A 24,180-nucleotide genomic window follows, 5' to 3' on the forward strand; every position below is an offset into this window, starting at 1 on the left:
AAAGATAAATCTTATTTTGATTTTCAACTCTTGGAAACTTTCTATACGGTAAAATTTCTGAGTGCTAAATACCGTATTTTTCAGGGTATAAGATGCACCTTAGTTTTTGGGGAGGAAAATAGAGGGAAAAAATTCTGCCTACCAAATATTCATCTGGCTAGCATCCTTAGTCTGGTCAGCTTCAGCACATTAGTTCACTGGTTTTGAGCATTGGGGAATAAAAAACAGCTTCTAAAGCACATCTGATCTTCGGAGAGAGAAGCAATGAGAAAAGCAGGCTAAGCTCGAAAGATGCTTCACTCGTTAGCACCTCGTTAGGGCTGGAAAAAAGCTTTGAAAAAGCTACATTTCGAGTATAAGACGCACCCAAATTTTCAGCCTCTTTTAGGGGGGAAAAAGTGAATCTTATACTCTGAAAAATATGGTAGACCTTCTTGGCTAGCCTATTTCCTCCTTGTTTCTTATTGGGATGGGAACATTTATGTGGTGTATTACAACCTCCAGCATGTCCTACCATGGGATACTGGGATGTCAATATTCCTTGTTTTAATGCCCAATTAACTCAGGATATTTGACTAAATCATGCACTGTGGGTTAAAACATCAGTATACAATGATAAGTATTTCTCAAATGAATGCTTTCTCAGGATTTTGCCTATTAAATAAAATAAAATAAATTTAAAGTGGATGTAGATAACAATACAAAACAAAGCATGTGTATATGAATGATGTAATATGACACACTAATTTCTTTAAATACAAATACACATGCAAGAGCATGATTTAAAAGTGGTTGCTAAACAGGGCAAGATGCTGCCTTCTAAAAATGTTCTACCCATCACAAACAGCAAAGAAAAAACCCCAGATAAACCAGCCAATTATATGGTACTGCGTGCAAAATGATACTGTATAAATAGACATTCAGGACATAAAAATAATCAATCATGGCTGTGGCCATACTCCTGTTTTATGAATAAACCCATCGGGAATCTAAATATTTATTTTGCTACAGTGTATGTTACAAATTATATTCATAATGACAATTTATTACATGGTGACAAAGGGCCATGAAATGTTTTTCTGCCTCTTACAGTTACCTTTTATCAGTTTGTAGCATTTTTTGGATTTAACTGGGTATTGCCCATTCTGTCCGCCATTTTCCATTTTCTTCAGACTACATTGAAGAAAGAAATATTTTTAAAATCACTTTTAATCACCTCCCTCCCCCCAGCTGATGTATAGCTAGAAGAGGAACCAAATCTTTGCCAAGATATTAATGGTGCAATCTAATACCTTTTTTATTGTGCCCATAATGGTTTTTTTAAACAAATCAATTACAGGATTATCTCTCTAACTGCCTACCATGGAGTAACATCCATTTTAATATTTCTTCTTCTCCTTATCTGTTTTAATCTGGCAGAGGGTACTGGAAATAGTATCTTCTGTCATCAAAGAAACCCTTCTTTAAATAACTATTCCAAAATATTTAAATTAATCAACATAGGCACCAAATTGCTATCCTCTGGATATAGGATTTGACATATCCCAAACTTTCATTTGGGATACACCCTCATTCCTTACTGACTGATACATATTTGGGAACTTGGCATGATGCCAATAGGCTTGACAGACTTTGATTACCAAAGTGATGATCCATTAGTGATGTCAACGGAATTCACAGAGGAAAAGGGACTGGAAATATGGATAATAAATACAGCATCTTTGGCCTTGAATTACTTTCCTTCTGGGGCTATGAGGCATGTTTTTTCTCTCATGCTGCAAGATCAAACCATTAGTTAAAGCATAAATAAATGAGGATTGTGAATATAACTACTGTGTACGATTATTTCAAGAATACCAATTTTTATTTTGTGAAGTCGCTTTTGCTAAAAATCACATTACTATTGATAATAATGAATAATAGAAGGAGCCATAGTGGTGGTGATTAGAATGCAGCATTGCAGGCTAACTCTGCCCACAGCCAGGAGTTCGATTCTGACCAATTTTTATGTTGTTTAATGATCACATTTGTATTGCTTTTCTCTTTCCATTCACTGCAATGTGGTCTGTGTGGAATGTAAAATCTGGTTTGCTTGAAAAATTGTGCCTGGCAAAGGTTACCCACCAACTTCATTAATCAAAGTACCATTCCTTCCCACTAAGCTTCCCAATTCATGAAGAGGGTTAATGCTTCTTAGACAGTTCTGATCAGAATCACTCTTTCATATGGGTGGAGGGGTCATCACCAAGAAGGAATGACAACCTTTTCCATCCTAACACCTTTCTGAAATGGTGGGGTTTGGAGTGCCATAATGGCCGGCCAGCCTGCCTATTTGCAAGAATCCCACTTGGTTTTCAGGATACCAACTGTGTTGAAGCTGCTTGCATATGGGAATAGAAAGCTGCTTGCATATGGGAATAGAAAGCTGCTTGCATATGGGAATGGAAGTTACCTTTAAAAATATTATTAATAGAACCTACAGGTCTGGCTTGAGGAATTTATCTTTCTATTATCCTTAGGCTGATTGAGCCTACAGAGAGGCAGTTCCAAAGAGTGCAGTAGTTTGCACCAGTGCTCTGGTGAAAAAGAACAAAATTGTATAGATGAACTTCAAACCACAAACAGGCCAGACTCAATTTTAGATAAGAAGCAGGGTGGCAACTTGTCTAGTTCCTGTACCCCAAGCACTGGCTTTTCAGATGCTAATATTTGCCTCCCCATCATCCCATACAGCAGGCAACCAAAGTGTATTGGTAACAGTGGCTTGAGTAGATTAGGAAGGCTTGACTAGATTAAGAAGATAGAAAACATGTGAAGAGAGGAGACTGTAAACTAATCCAGGCATATTCCTGACAGCAAATTGCTTGTAACCCATCATTAGCACTCTGGCTGAAATTTAGTGAATTATAGAATTCGGTTACTGTTGTAATTGAAATAGTTGGTTAAGTATGACTTCACAGTGGATCTTAAAAACAGAAGTATCCTTTTCATGTGAAAAACTGCCTTCAAACATGATTTCAGTCTACAGTTTTTACTTACTCAAATCAAATGCCTTTTCGAGAGAAGTATTGAAAAACATCAATACCTATTTTAAAAGAAGTCAGAAATAATAACACCTTTAAGGAATCATGGTGGGTGAACATCATTTGCGTATGAAATATTTCAGGTCTCAGAACTTCAGCAGTGTTACACAACTCCTTTCTCAAGGCCCTCTAGCCAGATGGGTGTTATGAAAAAGTAGTCTAACTGGTTTCAACACATCTTTTCAAGACTGATAAGCAGGAGTTCGTTGAAGTAGTTCTGAAAAACAAAGAGGCAAAATAATCCTTCCTTCCACTTGCTGTTTATGAAATTCAGATTCAAAAGAATGACACGTCTGTTTAAGCTTTAGAACAATGATCTGCCCGTTTCTAATGTGAACAGAAACTCTTTTACTGTACATGATTCACATGCTATTATCTGGACCACTGTCACATCCTTCTAGTGTCTGCCTTCAAACCTGTTGTGCAGGTGCCAGGTATGATCTCTATCTATATCTTGAAGCATCTCAGAGTCTGTCTTGGAATCTGAAGCAGGCAGACAGAGTCAATCCTTCTGAGATACAAACAGGCTGCCTCTGCCTGCCTGCCTGTCAGATACCAAAATTTATTTGATTTTTTTTTTGTTTGAGGCAAAGTGGCAGAAGAAAACCATAATGAGAATATACTCAAATATGCAAGTGGATTTCAAATATAAGCTGCTCTCTTCAGCATTCGTGGCTGCAAATAAGAACCAAAAAATTGTCAGTATTACTTTTGAATAAATATGCACAAGAATAGGACGAGAAAGCCACTACTTTTCAAAAAGAACATTTCTGCCTATCTACAGTTTTATAAGCCAATTGGTTGTTGGAAGAATGTTCTGTGGACAGATATAAAAGAGTATAAACTACTATAAAAATTCTCTCTGATGGGCACACCTGAGCCCTGGTGAGACTATAATGAATGCTAAACACAAGCTAGAAGCCATTGTCCAGCTGCTAACAAGTTTTTTTTTTTAACGTTTAAGGCCCTAAACGGAAAGTTGTCCAGTTGGCCCAACTCTGAAGCTTATATACATGGTGCAGAAAACAGTATTTCTTTCAAGGCAAACTATTTACCCATCAAGAACAGAAAAGATCAAGGGAGGGGGGAATTAAAAACTGCAAGGAATGTTCACATGTTGAGGTTTACGGCCTTCTGAACAGAACGTTGCCGTTTCCATCTTGCTTAAGGCCTGTTGCAGATTTCCTCTCCTCAGTTTAGAAAAACTCAACTAAGGACATTGATTGCATCCAAAAAATTGGTCATCCCCCCCTCCCCCAAAGTCACAAGGAAACACATCCCTCAGTATCCCTTAGTAACCATCAGGGAGCCTGGTTGGTGGGAAACAGCAGCAGCATAAGGCCTGCTTTCCATCCGGAAGGCAGTGCCGCCGCCTGTCTCTAAAACCAAGTGGGGAGGTGGTAGAGTCTAGTTACATTCCTGACCCACTTTCGTGTTCCCTTCTTTTCCCTCCTCCTCTCTCAGGGAGAAACCAGTCCAAGCTGTAGGAGCATCCTTTCTGATTAGGAGATCCAAGGTGGTGTGTGTACATAAGCCGTCTGCTTCTCAGCTGTGGAAATGCCTCTTAGCGGTTCCTTCTCCAGCTACAATTCATTTCAGAACATGCTGCATAATGAGGACAAATTATACAAACAAATGTGAAGTGTCAGGCAGTATAGATCATATGACAGTGTAGTGTACAATGGTGTAGATACAATAGTGTAGATCTTATGCACAAATAAAAATCACTTGCACCCCACAGAAGATGGGGGAGATGGAAACACAGGATAGAGGTTCTGTACAACCACAATTGAGGCCAAAATTTCGGTTGCTAAACAAGACAGATGTTCAGAGAGCTGTGCTCCACTTTACAATATTTTTTTTTAATTTTTTTTTGCCAGTTAGGGAAATCATTGCAGTTGTTAAGTGAATCATGCAGTTAAACAAATCTGGCTTCCCACATTGACTTTACTCATCAGATCACATGACCCCGGGGCAGTACAACTGTCATACATACATACCTGTTGCCAAGGGTCCAAATTTTGATCATGTTGACCATGGGAATGCTACAACAATCGTAAGTGTTGTAAGTGTTGTAATTGTAAGTGGAGCCTTGGTAGTACGGTGGTCTAAAGCACCCTGTTATTAAGACCAGGTGCCTGCAATTACTGCAGGTTCGAATCTCGCCAGGCTCAAGGTTGACTCAGCCTTCCATCCTTTCTAAGGTAGGTAAATTGAGGACCCAGTTTGTGGGGGCAATAACCTGACTTTGTATAAATATACAAAAGGATGAAGGCTATTGCTTAGCACATTGTAAGCCGCCCTGAGTCTCCGGAGAAGGGCGGCATATAAATCAATTTTTAAAAAAAAAAAAAAAGTGTGAAAAAGGTCATAAGGCACTTTTTTTCAATGTCATTTGTAACTTTGAACAGACAAAAAGCAAATGATTGTTAAGTCAGGGACTACCTTATGCTTTTTTTCCCAAGTCAAGTGATGGTGTTTTTACATAAATGTCCACCATAATATAGTACATACCTTGGATCCTCTACCCTGGATGATCTTTCCAGCTCAAAAGTCCCAAATATTTTTAAAATGTCTATACTTCTCTGTACACTGTTGTAAGACAGCTGGTGGACACACAGAAATCTGTGTAAAATAAGAGACAAGAGGATTCCAGTTCTTCACCATCACATACAGATCAAGACATTTGCATCTTTATTCTAGAGTAGCAGTAGGTAACCTGCAGCTCTGGAGCCAGATACTTTTTTTTATAAAATGCCACCAGCATGCTGAAATTAAAATATCATCCTGGTTGAGGCGGGTGATTTCCTATAAGGAAAAGCCTTCTGCAAAAAGAAAAGCAAAACTGTTGCAACGACGTTCCTTTATTTTGAAACCGAAAGATGCCTGGAAGTCTCGTCCTTTTAGGCTATAAAACGTGACCGCCCGTCTAACCAGTATGGATACGACTTCATGATGCCCCGAGAAATGTGTTTAGCATTGGCACGGAAGAACTCTTTTAAAATCATTATAGAATTTATAATGCCCCAGCGCTTGAATTCAGGCTCAAATCCGGCAAACACGTTATCCAAAAAAAAAAAAAAAAGTGAGGCAGAGTTTGCAAACAAATGGGGCTTATTTTATTATCTGGCAGGGTTCCTGAGCCACCAGCAGTTGTATGAGAGAAGTTTTAACAGCTGAAGATTTCCCAACATGGAAATCCACTAATTAGAGTAGGGAGGCGAACAGCAGCAGCCGTTTAATTTCTGCCTGTCATGCAGCTGTTTAGAAGACCCAACAACCCGAGGAGGCGGGCTTTTTCCTGGGGGGCGGGGGGGGCTCGGGGGGGGGAGCCCGAGCTAGCGGTTTTGCTGTTTGCACAACCGCGAGCGTTTCTGCAATCCTGCAACCGCTTGCAAAAAGTAAAACTGTGGGACTTTCCATTGGAAGCGACGGGGAGAGCCCCCTTCTCAAAATTACCCCGGACGCAGCGAGGCTGCTGAACCCCTTCCATTGAGAGACTTTCCCTCAGGAGCTTAGCGCTCCCGCGCTTCTCAAAAAGCAATTCCCGCGCATCTCGTGCGTGTGAAAAATACGAGCGGAGGTGGGGGAAAGGGGGTTAGGTTGCAAAGCGCGGCAACCCATTAAAACCACATCCTCGGGAGCAAGACAGCCACCCACTCACTCACCCCCGGAAACAGGGAGATCTCCGTCCCGTGGATAGGGCAAGTCTCTCTGAATTCCGAATTAAAAGGAATTTGGAGGCTAAAAGAATATAAAGAACAGTTGCTGGAATTGGGTATGTCTAGTTTAATGAAAAGAAGGACGAGGGGTGACGCGATAGCAGTCTTCCAGTACTTAACCGGCTGTCCCAAAGAAGAAGAGGTCAAGCTAATTCTCCAAAGCCCCTGAAGGCAGGACAAGAAGCAACGCATGGAAACCTTATCAAGGGAAGAACCAACCTAGAACTAAAGGAGAAGTTTCCCGACGGTTAGAACAATTAATCAGTGGAACGACTTGCCTCCAGAAATTGTGAATGCTCCAACACTGGAGGTTTTTTAAGAAGAGATTGGACAACCATTTGTCTGAAATGGTAAACGGTTTCCTGCCTGAACAGCGGGGTTGGACTAGAAGATCTCCAAGGTCCCTTCCAACTGTTGTTCTGTTTATTAAACCCGTCTCAGGAGAGGCTGCAAATGTTAACGTTTAGCAGTCCGGTTTGCAACGCTGGGGCCACCCGGTCCTGCCTTTAATTCCCGCTTCGGGCGTGGGCGGCGTGTACAAGCCAGCCTTCCACCTCCTCCTCCCCCCCCCACCCCCACTTCCAGCCGCGTCTCCTTTCCTCAGCTTTTTCTGCCTTCTCCGTTTCCCACCGCCGCCTCGTCGGGGGAGACCATCCGGGAGCGCCGCTTTGCAGAAGAATAACCTTTGCCAAAAGGTTCCGCCGTCCGCAGCTGGATTGAGATTGCGGCGCTCACCAGCTACCCGCGGGAGCCGTTCCCCTCTTGTCCCGCCTCGGGCTGGGCGGCGGCGGTGGCGGCGGTAGTGGCGGCGCTTGAATGACCGGACGCGAACAAGGCGCGCGGCAAAGCTTAAGAGCGGGGAAGGCGGCGCGACCCGGAGCTGCAGCTGTTTGGCAATCCCGTTTCCTCTTCGGCCTAGCGGCTGCAAGCAAAACCTCCAGCCCTGCAAGGAGGACCGGCACCTCACTATCCTTTGACGAGATAGGGGGAGACGCGCTCCGTTTTCCCTTCAGGAAAAAAGAGACGGACGACGACTCCCGTGCTGCAGCAGCAGCGGAGTTAGGAGGAAAATCCTCGGTTTTTCTGCGGGACACCTGTCCCTCAAGGCGGGTTACATCGGTAGGTGCAGTTTCCCCGGCAAAGGCAACGGATTGAAGGAAAGCGTCCTTTGATTTTTATTTACTTATTTATTTAAACAACGTGTTTTGATTGCCTGGGTGCTAAAAAAGATCGAAAGGTCCTCCTCCGCAGTATGGCAGCTCCGACGAGAAGGATCGCGTGGATGTCGTTGTTGTTTTTTTAAAACTTCCAACGCGTGTGCCGAAAGTGTATGACTTTTAGGAAGAAGACTCGTTAAGGAGAATCCTGCTCTACTTGCACAGAGGAAATAATTAGCCTTTTTTAAAAAAATCAACGACGCCTTCCATATGTAAAATAGCTTTATTCCCTATCCGGAAACCAGTAATAAATGCTTAAATTTCTTGTTAATATAAAGTATGTGAATTTCGTGTTTTTATGGCGTGGTCTGGGGATGAGATTGTGCCTTATTGCTACTGCGGTTAGTTCTGGTAGCTTGCGTGGTGCTTTTGGCACCGGGGCAGAATCTGGTTTATGGCAGATGGTTTGCAGTGACATCACGATCTGTACAGAGCTGTCTTTTTCCATGAGTTTAGGGGGCCAGACACAAAAAGTCAGGGCTCCTTACGGTTTTCAGGGCTGAGAATTTCAGCAGATGTTGTTTGCACAATAAGCTACACCTGTTCAAATGTCTTTATTTTTTTTGCACAGAAGTATTGGAGTCTTGTCTTACGGATCTTGGCAGCTCCAGCTGCAGGTTATTGATTGTGAAGGTAGTTTTCACAGTAGTGTCAGCAGAACCTGGTCATTGTTGTGAAACAAGCAGAGTTGCACAAAGCGTTGGAATGCATTTCTTATTCCTTTTCGTTTTGGGCTGCCTTATGTAGTCCCTCAGATTGGCATTACATGGAATTCTTCTGGTAGGAAAAGATCTCATCATTTTTCTGTTTTGTTCTGAAACTTCCCCTTCTTCTGTGCAGGGTGCATATCTTAATTTCATAGCATGCATAACCTCCTTAATCCACCTCCTTTCAAAATATTGTAGTGCTATATCAGGAGCAGGCAACCTGATGCTTTCCAGATGTTTTGGACTTCCAACTCCTTCATGGTCTATAGCAGAGGTTGGGGGGGGTAGTCTAAAAATATCTGGGATATGCTAGGATACCTACAGTAGTTTGCTTCAAGCAAATCAATTTTCTCCCATTGCTTGCACCTCCCCCCCCCCATGCTTTAGTCCTTGACTGAATTGAGAAACTAACACTAATTCAAACACACACACACAGCCTGCAGCCCTAAACATTGAAGGTGCAGGTGGATGATGAGAAAGTGCCATGTGGGCCCATGTCCTCCCAATTTGCTGCATTGAGTAAATTCTCTTGAGTTCCAGGAAGCCCTGCCTGCATTAGGATTCCCAGTCACATGGTGGCAAATGCAGACAGGTCTCATTCAGATCTAGCTGTTCATAGCAGAAAGGAGAACTAGGAGACAGTAACTGCTAATGGGCCTCATGCCACCCTTTTCACTCTTCTGTCTTCAGCTGGGCATCAGTTTAGTTTAGTTTAGTTACCTAAACTCTAGTTTCTTAGATCCTTTCTCAGTTTGGTTTCAGGACTATAATTTTCTCAACTTACAAATACTTATGAAATAGTGAGAGAAACTATCACCAAAAATGTCTTGGGAGTTCCTCGGAGTACAGTGCAGATAGTCTTCGACCACAATTGTGCCCAAAGATCACAAAAGGGGATCACATGTCCCTGGGACACTGCAACCATCATAAATATGAGTCAGTTGCCAGGCATCTCAAATTTTGATCACGTGACAATGGGGATGCTGCAAAGGTCGTGTGAAAAACGATGTTACTTTTTTCAGTGTCATTGTAACTTTGAACAGTTACAACAATTGTAAGTTGAGGACTACCTGTAAGATTCACCATCCTATAGCTAACTCACTTTGTATATTACAACATAGGCTGTCCTCAACTTACAACCATTTTTGTTTAGTGACTTCAAAGTTACAACTGTTAAAAAAAAACTTATGACCATTTTTCACACATCAATTGCAGCATCCCAAAGGTCACGTGATCAAAATTTGGATGCTTAGCAACTGGCATGTATTTATGACCGTTGCAGTGTCCTGGGGCCATGTAATCACCTTTTGCAACCTTCTGACAAGCAAATTCAATGGGGGAGCCAGATTCACTAACAACCGTGTTACTAACTTAACTGCAATGATTCACTTAACACCTGTCTTGTTCAACAGTGGAAATTTTGGGCTCAGTTGACGTCATAAGTCAAGGACTATAACTCTAATGTGAATGTTAGGCTCTATTCTTCAAATCAACCAAATTTGAGAATGTTCATAGGTGATGGTAGAAATATTATGCTAGGACTATGCCATCATAAAGTATGACCTAGAATTGAGCCAAAGCCAGAATTCCCATCCCCAGGTTCTGACTTGATCCTAAATTTTCCCATAGAAGATGTTTTGTGGCCAGGTCATCACATAAATTTCATATTGTCCTTATAGTTAGTAATATAAGCAGCTATTTTGTTTGGAAACTTTGTATAAAATAGGTAGTACTTGCTTTCTCTTCCAGAATGAAGTTCTCAGCAGGAAAAATGTTTCATAGGCTAAACAATTTATTGGACTTTGACTATACTGTAAGGAAAGGCACGTGACACATAATTCTATCTACTGTATGTAAAAGCTAGATTTATATATTGTGTCATGCTGTAACTTATTTTAACTGAATGTGTTGATGAAGCTACTGTGCATGGTTCACAAACAGTTGCTACCGGTAGGTTTATACAATGTACTGTTCAATAAACACTGTTAGAAACTATGACTACATCAGAGTGACATTGCACATGGGTCATATTATTGCATAAATCAAGACACAACTGACACAGGTTACATTATTGTGACATCCGTGTAATGGAGTCACTCTATATGTGATGTAACCTCTAACCCATTCATGGTAAAAGCGTTAAAACCAAATCAGGCTGGTTGAGCATGATGTATGAACTGATCACTCAGTTGGATACTGAATCACAACTAAGAGTTTACTGGTTTTCCCTCTGATAGCAAAAAGAAATCCTGTGACAATTGTTTCCAAATCTTGAGCAAACAAAAGAAACCTAGATAGCCTGTGTTAGCAAATAACATTATTTTTAAGCTGGTCTCATGACTGGTCACATCCAGTTACAGATCAACTAGGCTCCTGTCACCCTCAACTGATAAAGGGCAATCTCTCCCATAGATGGGTAAGCTGCAGCTGAGATTTAAAAGAAGGAAAGGTTACTATGCACAGTTCTGGGCTTATTTACAAAGGGCCATTTCAATTAGCATGTTAAGGTGTGTTCTTATGCATGGCATTTTAATAAGATTTACTCTAAAAGGATCTGCAGTGCATATTTGAAAAGTAAATGTCCAGAAGTAAATTAATTCTTTTCATAAGTAATTCCAAACAAAGGGTGTTTATGCATGGCCTAAATAGTGTGAGAGAAGGTTAGATTGCAGATCTAAATCTTACTTAATTAGCAGTAAGCCCCACTGCATTCAATGTAGTGTTGAAGGTGTATTGATGCCTATGTATATGAAAATACGTCAAGTGTAAAAAGAATAGTGGCACTTACCTGCTGCTTTATTTTCATTTTATTTTGTCACCTGAAGGTTCCAGGTCTCAGATGGAAGCTTCCCTGAAGAACTGGGAAACCAGAGAATATTTTATTCCATGCTGCTGATTAAAGTACACAACATTGCTGCAGGAGGATGTCAACAGTAGGGCTTTGTAAAGCAGTGTACCTTAACGAGCAATGACTTCCTCTTTCTGTTCCATTGTTACTGCTGCAATTGCAGTCTTAGGCTCACTTAACTTTGGAGTGAGTGCTGTTGTACACTGTAGATATTATTTTTAAGCAAATGTGCCTAGTTCACAACAGAAGTTCCCCCTTGCCCTACCCTAGTTGTTCCACATGATAAAGTATATGGGACTGTAGTTGGTGCCTGTTTCACCTTTGTGGTTTGCTTGTTTGTTTACTGTGGGGGGTTTTTTTTTCATTCATTTTATGCACTTTGAACATTGTAGTTGCTGAGAGGAGCACCACCATGTGGAGGAGAATTTTTGTGGTGGAAATGTTAATTTTGAACATTCACTAGACTGCAGAGACAGATAAGATTAATTTATTTCACTGCAAATGAAAACGTCCCTTAAAGTGAAACTGTACAAAATAAAAGCAAATTGTTTTAGTGGCATCTCTTCTTCCATACCTTTTGTTTTATATTCAGTGACAGATAAAGGATTACAAATATGTATCATGGGGACTGCAGATTTCAGTACATGGCTGCCATATTCTGGTTCCTTAATATGTTGCTTATAGTAATAATGAGCCCATAACATGTTCCTGGGTGATTCTTTTAATTAAAAATGGAAATGGAAAGCCAACATGCTACAGAGTAAAATAACTTTATATTTCAGTGATCTGTGGGACCCAGAGGCATACTCAGAAAATCAAATAGCCAGTGACTAGAGCCAATCACGATGTTTCTCTTTTGGCAAAGGGGTGCTTCATCATGGCTTGAATGACCATCATGATCATAAAACATTTTCTGGCAATGAACTTGGACATGCTCTTAAAATTCCAGGTCTGCTCATTGACTCAAAAGATCGGGGTCCTTTGTTCTTTAAATTATGCTGTAAAGGAAGAGTTGGGTAACCTGTTTTGGATTGTAGATGCTCCATTGTGGGTAGTGTGCAAAAACCTGAATTTAAGAAACCAATTGAGCCAAAGGAAAATGGGCAAAGCCAGAAGGAAAAAGATGGATAAGGGAACAGCAAACAAGGATATAAATATTTAATAAATAAAGTACTGTACATGAATAAAAGCAACGGCCATCCCAAGGGGTCCAGAAGATGAACATGATAATCCATCCATATACTTGCCAGCCTTGGACAGTATTTTTTCTTCAAACATAAGTTAACTTGAGTTTGTATTTTGTTTTGCTCAACTCAGTTTGTCCTCAAATGAGGCATTGGAACAGAATGTCAAGTTTAAATAGTTAAGAGTTCAATTGTAAGATACTTCTGAAGTTTAATTTTACTTGAATGCTTTACATAACTACGGTAGTAAACACCTGTCAGTGTATATATTTTTCATTTATCTTTTTTCAAACCCAGATTCAGATCTTAATTCTTTTATTTCTTTGAACTATACAATCTAACCTGTATGAGATTAGATCAAAATTAAATGTATATTGCCTTTTGCACAGTGTTATGTTCTCTGGATTACATTTCTCTTTATCTCTTACATACTTTTTCTTACACACATGTTTATTCTTGACATCGTAGGAGGAGAGGCAGGTTAGTACCGGTATATGGTAGCCGAAAAGCAGAAGTTTGGTAGCACTTCTTCAGCTGTCATTAAAAGGCATCAGATTTCCTGAATTACTGTCATTCCTGGTAGCCCTATATGTTGCATCACAATGTAATCCTGAGACTGCTATAGGATTGTTATTAATTAAACATATTTTCAAGAACCAAAGGACTGGCTTTTTCGGAGCCTGAATGTCTTCCTAACCCTGTATAGTGCAAATGGCCCGAAAATCCACTGCGTAAGAAGTATTGAATCATATATTGCTGGGCTATATTGACAACCTAGATTTAAGAGTTGCTGATAGTATTATTTTCATATTAAAATGCAAGGTTTATGCTCTCATTACATATGCCTTCTATTACTGTTTTAAGATTTCTGCTATGTAAACTAACTGGAGTAGACTTCACTTCAAAAGTTTGTCAATGGTTTAAATAAACATCATCAAGACTACATTTCTCTCTTTAAAAATGTACTGCTTCATCCAACATTTGCATCCTATCCCTAAAGTATCAACTGCCTGATAAGCAAGTATCAGAAAGCCTTCTAACATGCATGCTGCAGAGATTTTGTAGATGTGGCCAAGAATCTATAGGTATTTGAAATTCAAGCTATTTTTAACAGGAATGCTATCCATCTCTTTCTGCCTTTGGGTTTTATTCTGTAACTTGACTGCAGGGTGAGGGCTCAGTCCTACAAGGTTGGAGGTGGTAAACTAAAGTGTATTTCAGATATGCAGAGATCTATCTTCAGAATGAGTTAACTTTAGATTTTCTGTTACTGGTTCATGTTATAGCTTCAAAGACTATAAAACATAAAGCACTTCACATTATCAAAGAAGGAAAGGGCCAAAGTCTAACTACAATAGGTTAATTTGTCTCTTGCTTTCCTTTGGATTGCAAGTTAGTTATTGCTGTTTGAAAAAATTCAAATATCCAAGGAGAAAGTCTTGGTAATTACTATGACTCAAAAGGAGGAATGAATAAAAATTCAGTACCCAATGAACTGGTCAAACTTATCATTGTCCTCTTGGAAGAAGAAAAACAGCCAGTTTGCTTCTATTTTCCTTATACTTGTTTAGATAAGGCTTGATGAGCAAGGAACTTGTCTTAGATTCCCTTAAATTCAGTAGCACAACTTCTAATTTATTTAATATAAGTGGAAGCCCAACTTGTATTAATGAAATGATCGTATTGTGACTGTTTAGAGCAGGGGTCTCCAAGCTTGGCAACTTTAAGATTTGTGGACTTCCAGTTCCAGAATTCCTCAGCCAGCTTTGCTTTGCTGGCTGAGGAATTCTGGGAGTTGAAGTCCACAAGTCTTAAAGTTGCCAAGCTTGGAGACCCCTGGTTTAGAGAGAACAGGTCGTTCACTAGATATTTCTAACACAAGGGTAGTGAGTATCTCGCCACAGGATGAATCCAGCACATATCACACAGGACGTGGGCTCATGAAAGATTTCCTATGTGTCATACCTTTCCATAACCCCTTATCTCAGAGTTGGGGAGGATTGTTTTAAAATTGGTTTGCATATTATACCAGAAACCCCATGCTCTGTGGGCTTTGACTTTCAGATTATTTCTGGCAGGTTATTTTTGAAAGCAGTTCAAAGGCTTCTGGAGAACTTTCTGATCTTCAGAGTCTTCATTATTTCTTTGACGTCGTTAATCTCTAGAGTGGATCTGTTTCTCTAAAGCAGCTCTGTTGCTGTTCTTGAAGTTAAAAAGACTGTCGGTTTCTGGAGCAGATCAAATTCCATCTATGCTTCAGAGAATCCATTGCTACTATTTGGTATTTCAGCTCTCTCTGTTAGCGTTTTGAACATTTTCTCCCTGCTATGTCCAAGCAAATAAACAGATTTGGATACAACACATGGGAAGGAAAGGGGACCATGAATGTTAGTTATTATTTCAATATATACTCTGTTTTAGGAGAAGGTTATCTTGCAAGTGGAAACCACTGTGACTTTGGATCTGCACAGTTGGACGTCTGCCTGCCAGACTGTTTTTGTGACCATTTTCCAGTTCAACTCAGGATCTTAAAAGATTTCATCCCTCCAGTCTCATTTATTAAATCCCTGAATCCTATTTAGATCACAAAAAGACTTTGATGTTCCTTGATTACTGAAATATTTTATCTAAATCTTTTTGGACAAAAAAAAGGGGGGGAGGGACAGGCAAGCAGAGAAACATAATGTAGAATTTGACACAAAGATAGAACATCTTACCTGGAATTAGGATGGAACTGTGGGGTATGTAAAAATTACTGTTTGAAAATCAGGCAGGAATAACTTTTGGTGTGCCTGCTTTCTTGTTCTGTACATTTCTTACCAATATGGAAACTTTCTAATGCATTCTCATTCCTGGACAAGTAGTGAGTTATTAAAGGGCCAACAGTTTATTTCAGGTCAACAGTTATTGCAATAACTACGTTTAGCAGGAAAATGTAGTTATAGCAATAGCTCTTAGACCAGCGGTTCTCAACCTGGGGGTCGTGACCCCTTTGGGGGTCGAACGGCCATTTCACAGGGGTCGCCAAAGCCCTCTCTCGCCCCCCCCATGCCTTCACTCACCCTCATCCTCTGCCTCTGTTGGATCGCCGGTCATTGTTCGTTTACCCCGCCCACTCCCAATCTACTGCTGCCTCCTGAGTCCCAGCTGATGGCTAGAGGGAAACAAACCGTTTAAATTCTTGCCGCGGGGCTTCAAAGGGCCGCCCTACAGCTGATCAGTGTTAAAAGAAAACAAATGAGAAGACCAGTGCCTGCAAAAATAGAAAAAAACAGCCCCTTTCAGCTTCAGCATAGGTTAATTACCATAAGTTGATTTGATCAGCCTCCGAACTCTCATCTGATTTGCTCTCAGCTGTTTTGCGGAGGGCTCTGTTGCTAGCTGCAAGGAGAGGAGCAGATTTTTTTTCCCCTAGCTATGCTGAAAAAGCGAAACTGAAAGTAAAGCAGGGTCTTTGCTGCAACATGACAAAATGAGGCAGAGAGAGATTTCTTTTTCTTTTTCCTCACCAAAAAAGGTAGGTGCAAAACTGCAAACAATGGGAAATTTAGGGCAAAAGAGGAGGTTCAAGATTTTAAAACACAAAAGAAAAAAAGCTCTATTTAACTAGGGAATTGTAATAATTGAGATACTATTAATTGCATATTGTGTTGAAAGGAGAAATGGTTAAGTTGTGGCTTGGAGGAATATATGGGGGAAATTATTTGGTTTATTATTATTGGTAAATATAATTAATTGATTTGTAAGAAATTGGATTGCATGGAAATAATTGGAATATTCATGTTCATATTGATTGATATATAAAAAAGATAGTTATATAACTAATTGATTTATATTAAAATGTTGAATTTGTATTAAACAACTGTATTACATAATTACATAATTAACCAATGTAAGGATGGATATAAAAATAGATGACAATGGGAAGGGGTATAATATAGAATAGAAGGGAAAAATTGAATTTGATTAAGATTAGAGATGAGGATGAAGGGTAATATTGGTTTTTTAAAAAAATAGATGAGGAATAAATATGGCAAAAAGAAAATATAGAAATTGTAAATTTAATTGAAATGACTAAACACTGTTTAAATTTGTGAACCGGCCAAATACTCTGTTCAAAGAAAATACATTGTATGTTTGTATGTGTGATTCTAATTATTGCTATTTATTCATATTTGTTCTCTTTTATTCTTTAAAGTTTAACAATTCATTCTTTATCTTAATATCTTTATATTTGTTTGGGGTTGGTTTTCTTCCCTTTCATCTTTTTTATTGTACAGCAATCTTTCTCCTCAAACTTACCACCTCTCTCTTTTCTTTTCTTTCCTTTTTACTTTCTCTTCCCTCCCTCTTCTTCTCCTTTCTCCTTTCTCCTTCCTCTTCCTTTCTCCTCCTCCTCTCTTCCTCCCTCTCTTACCCTCACTCCTACTCTAATTTCCCTTCCCTTCCTTCATCCCTCTCTATTGCTGTATCCTTTTATGCATATGGACTACTCAGAGGGCTGAAAAAGTTATTTCTGACTGGTCCTCGCACTTTTGACCAGTCCTCGAATTTACGACTGTCCTCACATTTTACGTTTTTGCCCTATCTTGTCACCATGGTGAAGAGAAGCAGTTGTGAAATGAGTGACACGGTTGTTAAGAATGCTACAATGGGCATGATGACCAGTCATAAGTACGAAGACCGGTCAAAAGTGTGAGGACCTGTCAGAAATCACTTTTTTCAGCCCTCTGGGTAGAAATTTTGTGCACATGGAATGCTGCACGGGCATAAATGTGAGGATGGTCATAAGTGTGAGGACCAGTCAAAAGTGCGAGGATCTGTCAGAAATGACTTTTTTCAGCCCTCTGAGTAGTCCCTATACACATAGCCATGGCCACCCGGTCACATGACCAGCTAGCCATGCCCACCCAGTCACATGACCTCCAAGCCATGCCCACAAAATAAGCCACACCCACAGAACCGATAGTAAAAAAATTTAGAACCCACCCCTGGTTGGGGGTCACCACAACATGAGGAACTGTATTAATGGGTCGCAGCATTAGGAAGGTTGAGAACCACTGTCTTAGACTTATATACCACTCCTCAATGTTTATAGCACTCTCTCAGCGGTTTACAGAGTCAGCATATTGCTTCCAACAATCAGGTCCTCATTTTAACAACCTTGGGAGGCTGAGTCAATCTTGAGTGGATCAGGATCAAACTGCTGGTTATGGGCAGAGTCAGCCTGCAATACTGCATTCTAATCATGTGCCACCATGGCACAATTATGCACAATTGCTTATACACAAGCGATTGCATGGATGGTAGTATCCGTTCTTACATCCCATTCCACTAAGGTTTTTTCAGGACAGGAATAATAAGACAAAAGTTTTAGTAATGGTTAAGAATGAAAATGGTAAATTTAATCTCAAAAGTTTCTTCCAAGGGCAAAGATTCATCAGGCATGTATTTGTACTTCCTTATTTTTCTTGGCTTTTGGTAAATGTACCTTTTGTATTTGAATCTTAAAAGGAAAGAAGGCTCATTTGTATTCAGCTATCTTGAGCAAGAAGACACCTGTTAATATAAGAGAAAGGGGGAAGAGTTAAATAAAAAAAATTATGGTTCTATTGAAAGAACGGATATCCCCAGGTAGTATCTAAAATGGTACAATCAATTTTGCTGTCGTAGCTCTCAGCTCCCTCCTCTCACTAGAATAGATGTGCCTATTTAGTATTGGGATATGAGCAAGGATGGGCAACTATGCTCCTTTATGACCTGTGGACTTCAACTCCCAGAATTCCTGAGCCACCAAGCTAAGGAATTCTGGGAGCTGAAGTACGCAGGTTGTAAAGGGGCATAGTTGCTAACCCCTAGGTTGTGAGAATTCTGGGAGGGTTATCTAGGTAAAATGATATGCTAAAAGTCTTCACAGCCATTCATCAGAGACATGCAACTAATCCTTGGCTGAAGACTACCATGAACAAAGATTATTTGTGTTAGAAGCTGCACTTAAAAAGTGGTTAGGTCAGGATAAAGATATGAGGAGGGCCAAGATAAAAATTACATTTTCTGTAATTAAATTGTTTTGAAATGTAATAGTACTGTCCATATTAAAATATGTTCTCTTGGATTAAAAATTGCTATGCAGTAATGGGATATGGTCATGATGGTGAACCTATGGTCCCACCAGAAGTTGGCAAATGGGCCGTTTCTGACCTCTGGAGGGCCTTCGGGGAGGGGAGGCCATTTTTGCCCTCCCCACACTCCTAGAAAGGCTCTGGAGCCAGGTGAGAGAGAAAAATGGGCCTACCGGGCCATCACGAGCCAGGAGCGGGGAGGGGGTTGCATGCACAGGGGCGGGATACATAAAATTATGGGTGTGGGCATGTGCATGCGTGACCCACCCCACCCCCCACTCTCCTGGCACATGATGGCAAAAAGGTTAGCTATCACTGGGATATGGGATGCACATCGTTCAGTTTTGCCTCTGCTGAAAATGGATGTGACCTCATTTATAGCCTTCTTAACAACATTGTCTATATATCTCAAATAGCTTTAGCTGCAGCCAGTACAGTTTAATATCTGAACACTGGTATCCTAGGTGTTATATACGGTTGTGAATCACAGCAGAAGAAATTCCTACATACTGACACACTGACTCTCCTGTGTTGCTTTCTGTACAAGGGTTGTCAACCCATCGCAAGCATCAACCTGCCTATTCAAGCAGTGCCACTGGGCAAAGTTCTCAATTACTTTGGTGTGTCGAGCATTATTTCAAGGGTGTGACATAAAGGGAAGTGCCTTTTCCTGGAAGATGAATAAATGAATGGGTTTTCTTCATTCAGTTTACCCTAACAAACACTTAATTAAGGAAAGGTATCAACTCATATGGGGATAAGACTTGACCATCATTGTCCAGCTGAATCAACCAATGTTGATTCAGTTGATTAAGCACAGATTAATTGAAATCAAAGATTTAATCAGGCACATGTATATCGATTCGTTAAATTACATGTGGCTAATGTGGAGGCAGGCCATTTTTTTCATGGCCATGGGTTGCAGGTCTAATTTGGGGATAGGTTGATGGTGTAAAATGGGTACAATTGTATCTCCTATGTAGATGGGACTGTATCAAAAAAGTTGGGGGGATTTTTTAAAACCTTTTTTTAGCAATAGCAATAGCACTTAAACTTATATACTGCTTCACAGTGCTTTACAGCCCTCTCTAAGCAGTTTACAGAGTCAGCATATTGCTCCCAACAATCTGGATTCTCATTTTACCGACCTCGGAAGGATGGAAGGCTGAGTCAACCTTGAACCTGGTGAGATTCGATCTGCCAAACTGCTGGCAGCCGGTGATCAGCAGAAGTAGCTTGCAGTACTGCACTCTAACCCAGAGGTGGGTTCTACTTACCTTTACTACCGGTTAGCATCGCGCCTGCACGCACTCTTCTGCACATGCGCAGATCACCTATGATGATCACCTATGATGACTGGTTCTTGCGAACCGGTCTGAACTGGGGGCAACCCACCACTTCTCTAACCACTGCACCACCGTGGCTCTTTTTAGCCCTTATAGTACTAGTTTTCATGTGTTTTATGTCACTAAATGGTTTATATTAACCATAATCAAAGGGCCACAGCCCTGCAAAGAGAGAATTTGGGGGAAATTGTGGTCTAGGTGGAACATACTGTATGTCTTTTTCCATAAGTTGTGCATGCTTGAGTAAATGCGTAAATACATCTGCCACATGTAGGGGTGAGAAAGAGAGGAATTTAAGGCTATCTTTTGTTTACTTTAATATTTTACATGTGTTTGTTTCCATCCCACCTTTATTTTTAGAAATAACTCAAGGTGGAGAACATATTCAACGCACATTCCTCCTCCTCCTATTTCCCCCACAACATGAGACTTAAGTCTCATTAAACTGCCTTTTTGGATGGTCCAGATTTAAACATTTGGATGGTGAGTATCCCCCATTACATTATCAATACTGTAATGGCTGTTAAGTTTCCATTGAGTTTGGTGGACTTTTGTTCCTATGAGATTTTTTTCCTGATTTCTGTAGACTGTCTTGATGCTAGTTGTGGAAAAATGGATATAAATATTTGTATTAATAATACAGAAATGATTATTTCTTCAGTTTTTTTACCACTGCAATCTTGTGACCCTTGGCATTTTACAAAATAAAAATATCAGCAGCAAAATAAGGTAAGCAAAGTAACATAAGTAAAGATATATAATTATTATTTTAAAATCAGAAGAGTATAAAAATAACAATTAAAATTTGTTTATGACGCTATCCTGACAATTTCAAGAAGCCCTCCAGAAGAGTTCCATTTTGACCAACTTCTAGAAAGTCAAGGATGCATAGAAAATTATAATTTAGGGAGGAGGACCAATTATAAATGGAGCCAGGGCAAAAGCTGGCAATTTAGTTGTGCACTCATATTATGTTGGCAAATACCCTTCTTTTAACACACACTAGACAAGTAGTCTCTTTCTATAGGCTGTAAATCTAGTATATCTCTTTGCTGCCCATCTAATTATTGTTAGGAATTTGGTAGCCCAAATATGGTAGCCCTTCCTTCTCATTCAAGGACACCTGCAAACATTGAGAGAAAGTTTGGCCTAGTGGTTAAAGCACCAAGCTAGAAAGTGGGAGCCTATGAGTTCTAGTCCTGCCTTACCCATGAAAGCCAGTTGGGTGACCTTGGGCCAGTCACTCTCTGTCAGCCCAACCCACCTCACAGGGTGGGAAATAGGAAATAGGAGGAGGAATGTGTGTTGAATATGTTCTCCACCTTGAGTTATTTCTAAAAATAAAGGTGGGATGTAAACAAACACATGCAGATATTTTTGCAGATACACTGACTTAGGCATATTCGTGATTTGCACAGAAGGGAGCACCTGAAGCTGACAGAGTTTTTTTAATTTGAAGTTATTGTAAGGAAGCACACACACATCACAAAGACCTCAGGTAATGCCTAGCTATACTTTGTGAACAGCTGAGTAGTTTGGGCAGGCAGGAAGCATTAAATGTCATCTTTCCTCTCTCCTCCTGCCCTGATTCTGCTGAAACTAATGTATTTCTACTGCTGAGCAGAAAAGAGAGGGCTTGGTCGTTCTCAAGACATTCTAGAGACCTGAAATGATGGTCCGCAACAGGGCCAGTTCAGTGACTCTCCTTCTTCCCCAACTTCATTGTCTCCCTAGCTGTGCTCCAGTCTCAGTGTTGTAAGGAGTATGAGGGAATGAGGCAGGGTGAACAGCACATGAGCTGGCATTAGAAGTTCAGGACTGGTGGGAGTGCCTTTCAAAATTACTGAACAATGAACACATAACTGAGTCATCACTAGCCTGACAGGTTTCCCAAACCAAATAGGAGAAAATCGAAGAATAAAGTACAACGGTTTCCTGAATGTCCCGCTTTAAATTATTATTGAAAGGAGCAACTGATTAATCAAACTCAGGATTACCTACTCCCCCAATAGGATTCTTGTGTCTTGAAATCAGATCTTTAAAATATCCTGGCAAAGATCTTTGTTGTGTTGTGCTGCCTGAGATCCTTTAATAGGGAAACTTGAAGAGCCTGTGTTCTGGTACTGAATTAGCCACTCTCTAAAGCAGGGGTGTCAAACTTGATTTCATTGAGGGCCGCATCAGGGTTGTGTTTGACATTGGGGGGGGGATTTGTGTGGCCAGGGTGGGCTGGGCCAGCTTGACGTCCCTCATGTCAAGGGCGCTTGTGGTGGCCCAAGTGCCTCTGCCAGCGAAAACAGACTCCCAATCTCCGTTTTCAGCTGGAACAACCTCCTGCAATCCTCTGCCAGCAAAAACAGAGCTTGAGAAGACTGCATGCATGATTGGGAGCCCATTTTCGCTGGCAGAGGCACCGCAGGCTGGTCCTTCGCTGTTTCCAGGGCGGCCCCACCGGTCATATTTAAGCATCCTGCAGGCCGGATCCAGTCTTGAGGCCTGTGGGCCTTGAGTTTGACACCCCTGCTCTAAAGGTTATCCTATTCCTGCTTTTTTGTCAAAGTATGGATTGGCACATGATCCCTCCAGTACTCATAGATAACATCTGTGCAACCTGACTTTTATGGCTCCAAGGGTATGGTATTTGTGAAACCTAAATTAAATGGTTTTGACTTTGAACTAAATGAATGGTTGAGAGTCAGGGACTATCTGTATTATCATAACTCCAGACATCTTTGATAGGATACTTTACCTATGATCAAAGGAGATGTCCTATTGCCAACACAATATTTCTTATTCCATTGCAACTACTTGGGTGATTTTTATCCTAATGAAAGCATGGGAATATCCATTTGGATTGGGATGCTCACCCCTTCACCCTGATTATAAATCAGATTAGGTCTCATGTACCTTCATTTTGCATTGGAAAATAAACTAGACTTTTCCCCTGTGTAAACTGCAGATCTGGCTCCTTATCCTAATAAGGAGCACTGAAAACAAAGGAGTTCTGATTGGATCCACCGGGAGGAAGACATAGCTGCACACTACTTAATGAAAATAATTATTATAGTACTTTCCTGCTGGGCTGATAATAAGATCAGGATTTTAATTTTTTTAAAAATCCCTATACTTCTCTCTGCATTACACTGCCTTAATTTGCACAAGAGTCTTTGCAAATTGTTTGGCAGATGTAAGGTACTTGGGACCTCTGAGAAATCAAATCCAGAGCTTGCTATTTTTCATTTACCCAAATAGTTTGGAATAGATTGTCAGGGGGACTGGGCAGAAGCAAATTAAAAGCATAAATTCTGACACATGCTGCCTGCAGTAGTAGTAGATGATATCTACGGAACCAAAAAACCTAAAGAAAAAAGAAAAGAAAAGAAATTGACAATGCTCCTGACTGCTGCTCCTTTTCTTTTTCTTAATTTGGAAAAGTGGATCCCAAGACTGGGTCTGAAGTAATCAATCACAGCAAGTATAAAAAGACCAACAGGAGAAACTGCTTGACTTTGGGTTTTCAGTTCTTGATTTTGGGCTACCAACATTGGAAGACCCATTTGCCTGCTCCATGAAAGTCATGGCTCCTGATCCATCATTAAACTAATTAGCACTGTCTCAATCAAGCCAAGTATGTGATAAGTGTAAGACAGCTTTTCTAGATCTAACTGCAGCTCCCAAAATTCTCAGTAGTTTGGCACTCGCCACACTCGCCAAGTTGCCAGGATTAGTGAGAGCAGCAGTATAAACATATCTGGTTCCCAGATTGGGGAAGCTGGATCCTATGAAATCTTTTCATGTATTCCCACATTCCCACCAGGTTTCTGCATTATTATTATTTTTAAGTTGGGGCTGTTCTGCAGGGAAGCAACAACTACTGTTCTTCTTTAATGTAAGAATTGGAACTGGATGTTTTCCTGGAATTCACTCCCAAAAAAGCTTCCCTGAATTCCA

At 40.4% G+C, this 24,180-nt stretch overlaps 2 long non-coding RNA genes across 3 annotated transcripts; one reads left to right on the forward strand and one right to left on the reverse strand.

The window, feature by feature from the left end:
• Positions 1-1,842: 1,842 nt before the first annotated feature.
• Positions 1,843-7,182, reverse strand: LOC117672458 (uncharacterized). Of its 2 annotated transcripts, XR_015733274.1 has the most exons (4): positions 7,084-7,182; positions 5,598-5,708; positions 4,512-4,688; positions 1,843-3,300 (listed from the first exon to the last, which is right to left on the reverse strand). It is a non-coding gene; the product is annotated as an uncharacterized LOC117672458 (long non-coding RNA). The 2 variants fall into 2 exon arrangements; XR_015733273.1 differs by having other exon boundaries at positions 1,843-4,688.
• Positions 7,183-7,759: 577 nt separating this feature from the next.
• LOC117672459 (uncharacterized) lies at positions 7,760-13,704 on the forward strand. The gene is made up of 2 exons (XR_015733272.1): positions 7,760-8,299; positions 11,555-13,704. It is a non-coding gene; the product is annotated as an uncharacterized LOC117672459 (long non-coding RNA).
• Positions 13,705-24,180: the final 10,476 nt, after the last annotated feature.

Source organism: Pantherophis guttatus, chromosome 3 (genome assembly GCF_059756535.1).
Source record: "Pantherophis guttatus breed Tessera chromosome 3, ASM5975653v1, whole genome shotgun sequence".
Taxonomy (NCBI): Eukaryota; Metazoa; Chordata; class Lepidosauria; order Squamata; family Colubridae; genus Pantherophis; species Pantherophis guttatus.